This window comes from Oncorhynchus keta, unplaced genomic scaffold (assembly GCF_023373465.1).
Source record: "Oncorhynchus keta strain PuntledgeMale-10-30-2019 unplaced genomic scaffold, Oket_V2 Un_contig_15671_pilon_pilon, whole genome shotgun sequence".
Classification (NCBI taxonomy): domain Eukaryota; kingdom Metazoa; phylum Chordata; class Actinopteri; order Salmoniformes; family Salmonidae; genus Oncorhynchus; species Oncorhynchus keta.
Genome location: NW_026279451.1, coordinates 1 through 4,450, shown reverse-complemented (window position 1 = coordinate 4,450; position 4,450 = coordinate 1). Strand labels below are relative to the sequence as shown.

The window sequence follows — 4,450 nt, the reverse complement described above, 5'->3', positions numbered from 1 at the left end:
GGTCTCTATTGTTTTTGGCTGCCCCACCACGGTCTCTATTGTTTTTGGCTGCCCCACCACGGTCTCTATTGTTTTTGGCAGCCCCACCACGGTCTCTATTGTTTTTGTTGTTGAGCTCAGGAATGTCACCCAGTGTGATTTTTAAAAAATGATCAGTACATAGTATTGTTACTGCATTGTCGGAACTAGAAGCACAAGCATTTCGCTACACTCGCATTAACATCTGCTAACCATGTGTATGTGACAAATACATTTGATTTGAATTGATTAGATTTATTGTGCTCATCTGTCGTGCGTACAATGACGTCCGATGGGGGGGTAATTGTTTTCAGTAACTTCTTTGTTGTTGTAATATTGCACTTTCTCTTCAAGCACTTTTTGATTGCAAATAGTTTTGAATGTCTATGATATCATATAGTGCTTGAAGAAATATTGCTCGTAACAGGCTGTCTGTCTGTCATCCGTGCTAAAACAAACATTGATGGGGAGATACACATTTAGTCATATAATCAAATCTATTTTTTTTTATTTGTCACATACACATGGTTATCAGATGTTAAAATGCGAGTGTAGCGAAATGCTACATCATGTTTACTCTGTGTGTTTGTATGTCATAATGAACAACAAATCTTCAATAAATTGATTTGACGTTGCCATTTTACAAGTACATCTATTTAAGTATACTGTACATTCAGATGTTAGTCATATATTTAGTGAATATGGCTGAAATCTATCATTACCTCAAAGATGTTAACATTGACTGCATTTACACTTGTCCCCCTAGTAACTCTGCCCCACAATGTCAGATCCTCACAGGTTAAAGTGCTTGTTATTCAGAAGTGTCCTTCACAATAGTGAGAGGGGACTTACCTTGTCTGAGAAATGTATTTTCATGTTGTCAAAATTTTCGACTATTCTATTTGGGTGCTTGTACATTTTACCCCTTAAATATGACATTAGGCCTACAGTTTTCACATCTCTGGCCTAGAAAGTCCCTTTCCTATGAGGTAAAGTTCTCCTGGTTCAGTAGCGTCTCTTCCAGTTTCCTCAGAGGGATGATGGGGAATATGCTTTGACTTAAAGCATTATGCAAAATGTAAATATAAATATGTTTATTCCACAGTCTAATTATGTATGACATGTTTGAATGTAGATTGTGTTTTTACCCTTTTATTCTAGTTTCTGTGGCTTGAAGCCTGACTACATCACAGGGAGAACATAGAACTTAGAGGGAAGTCAGTGACACCATTAGAGAGAAGAGAGAAGGAGATGGATGCCCGTTGACCATGGCTTCCCATCCAGGGGGGAAATAAAAAGTAAGCTCATCCTACAACTACTTGAAGTGAACAATAACAATAACGCAGGTTCCATAGATTTTTCGTTGTAATGCTCATTGAATGATTATTGTTTGTTGACAGTGAATCCCTGCCCAGAGGCTTCCCACTGTCACGCCTTGGTCTTAGTATTTTGTGTTTTCTTTAATTATTTGTTCAGGCCAGGGTGTGACATGGGTTTATTGTGTAGTCCTATTGGGGTTTTTGTAGGCATTGGGATAGTGGCTGATGAGGGGTGTGATTGTTCCTGTCTCTGTGTAGTGTTCACCAAATAGGCTGTAATTAGGTTTTCACGCTCCGTTTTTGTATTTATTTAGTATTTTCATGTATCGCTCTTTTTCATTAAAGAACACGAGTAACCACCACGTCGCATTTTGGTGCTCTCCTTCGACAGACGAACGTCGTTACACCCACCTCAACCCAGGTAAATGTGACTATCAGTCGTCACTTGATTCATGTGATCTTCATCCCTAACAACTCTGAACCTGTACAGCAGTTCCTCAAGTCTTTTGTCAGGCCAATGCAATGCCGTATAAACATATGCTCCCGAGTGGCGCAGTGGTCTAAGGCACTGAATATCAGTGTTAGAGGCATCATGACAGTCCCTGGTTTGATTCCAGGCTGTATCACAACCGGCCTATGGAAGTCCCATAGGGCGGCGCACAATTGGCTCAGCGTCGTTAGGGTTTTGGCCAGGGGAGGCTGTTATTGTAAATAAGAATTTGTTCTTAACTGACTTGCCTAGTGAAATAACGTTTTTTAATTATAAAACATTAAAATGATTCTAGCTAGCTAGGCAAATGCACCCTACTGCTGCTACACAAGCAGAGCCTACAATGGATGGGAAAATCAACCTAATCCACACATACGTACTTGTCAGTTAATAGTACACTCTTATTTTATATCAGTCAAGTATTAAATTAATGGTAGCCAATATCTAATGAAAGAGAGGTGTTATGAAGCTGTGTTTTTGTGCTGTAATGCATGAAGCAGGCTGCTATTTACGTTGACTACAAATCCTGAACACATTTATGACACATCTATGCTGCCCTATCAGGCAAAAAAAGGCAGTAACTAACTCATTTTCGACCAAATGAGCAATGCCATTTTTGCTACATTAAATACACGTGGACAAGTATCTTGCCTCTTACTGTATTGTGTTTTGGAGAAAATGGGGGGTCATGTTAGCAGTAACTGCATATAGTTACTGTGAAACCAAGGTAAATAAAATACTTAATTTTTTTCAGTTCCACGCTATGAGCAGTTTTTGCTTGGTAGCATCACATGAGCGTGTTCTAACAGGTCGCAGGTCACAAACACATTATTACAGGTTAATGAAATGTATCCACAGCATATCTATGGCGCATTCATTTTTATTTTTATTTTACCTTTATTTAACTAGGCAAGTCAGTTAAGAACAAATTCTTATGTTCAATGACAGCCTAGTGGGTTAATTGCCTGTTCAGGGGCAGAACGACAGATTTGTACCTTGTCAGCTCGGGGATTTGAACTTGCAACATTCCGGTTACTAGTCCAACGCCCTAACCACTAGGCTACCCTGCCGCCCTCATGTCATGCTATGCAAGCGCTTATTTAGGTATCTTAACACTGTAAATGCATTATTGCAATGACAGCGTAGTGTCATCATTATGGCTGTTCTCAAAAGTGTGCTTCTGCCATACCAGTGTTAGTGAATATGCCAAAAGGCCAAACCACATGTTGAAAATTGTGCTGATATACAGTGCCTTGCGAAAGTATTCGGCCCACTTGAACTTTGCGACCTTTTGCACGCCCAATTTTTCAGTTTTCGATTTGTTAAAAAAGTTTGAAATATCCAATAAATGTTGTTCCACTTCATGATTGTGTCCCACTTGTTGATTCTTCACAAAAAAATACAGTTTTATATCTTTATGTTTGAAGCCTGAAATGTGGCAAAAGGTCGCAAAGTTCAAGGGGGCCGAATACTTTCGCAAGGCACTGTATATCCTGTACCAGCCCCATTTCCCCCACCTGCTGGTATAGGTCCGTGACTTACCTTCTGCTTCTGAAAAAGCACACTTTTGAGAACAGCCATAATGATGACACCGCTGTCATGGTAATAATGCATCGATTAAGATACCTAAATAAGCGCTTGCACAGCATGACATGAATGTGCTATAGATATGCTATGGATGTATTTCATTAACCTGTGATAATGCTGTTATAGCACGTTCATGAGATGCTTATAGATGTGTATTAAATGCATCACAGATATGTAGTTAAAGTAAATCACGACTGAATATACAGTTCTTGGCAAAAACAAATGTAGACATTAATATCTATATCTTCTGTATCGTCTATATCTTAGACATGCACCTGTCTGGGGAGTGTACATGACTGGGGATTTCTGTAACAAGTGGTACGACCTAATATGTACTGTTGCTATGGTTACACCTCTTGGGTCTTTTCCAGAACATGGATGTCCCTTTCAGAGGAGTTAGCAGGATGACATGTCTGGTTATTTCTGTAAAGTGCCAAGGACTGTTGCTATGGTCCTACATTTGAGAAATATGATTGACTGAATATTTCCATGACATTGCCATTTTGTTTTGTCAAGCCTGTCAGCGTTTTTCCTGTGCTCCTGTCTTTCTCTAGTTCCTGTTTTCTAGTTTTGACCATTCTCCCTGGCCTGAGCCTGCCTGCCGTTCTGTACCTTGTCACACCACCCTGGACTGCGGACCTCTGCCTGCCCTTGACCTGTAGTTTGCCTGCCTCCCTGTTTTTGTAATAAACTTTTGTTACTTTGAAACTGTCTGCATCTGAGTCTTATCGGAGCCTTGACTGCCCCAGGACCAGTGGAAGCAGAAAAGCCCAATAACAGTATAGGGTTATTTTCTGCTTATGCATTCTCTTTTCAATGCCAAACCCACCACTGATGTGTGGCAAAATAGCTTTATTTTCCATGTGATCTGAACAAAGCACCGATTCCATTTCAATTGCCAATGCCATTTAGCGACTAGGGAGGGAGAGGGGACTAGGGGAGGGAGAGGGGACTAGGAAATGTCTTCAGACATTTGCATTTGTTGTATGACATGAAAGTAGAGCTTTTGGAATGCAATGTATCGTGTCATACATCA

General features: G+C 40.1%; 1 long non-coding RNA gene across 1 annotated transcript; it reads left to right on the top strand.

Annotated features, from left to right (window-relative positions):
* Nucleotides 1-1,188: 1,188 nt before the first annotated feature.
* Nucleotides 1,189-4,098, top strand: LOC127919077 (uncharacterized). Its single transcript, XR_008101857.1, has 3 exons — nucleotides 1,189-1,316; nucleotides 1,683-1,758; nucleotides 3,969-4,098. It is a non-coding gene; the product is annotated as an uncharacterized LOC127919077 (long non-coding RNA).
* The last annotated feature ends 352 nt before the right edge of the window (nucleotides 4,099-4,450 follow it).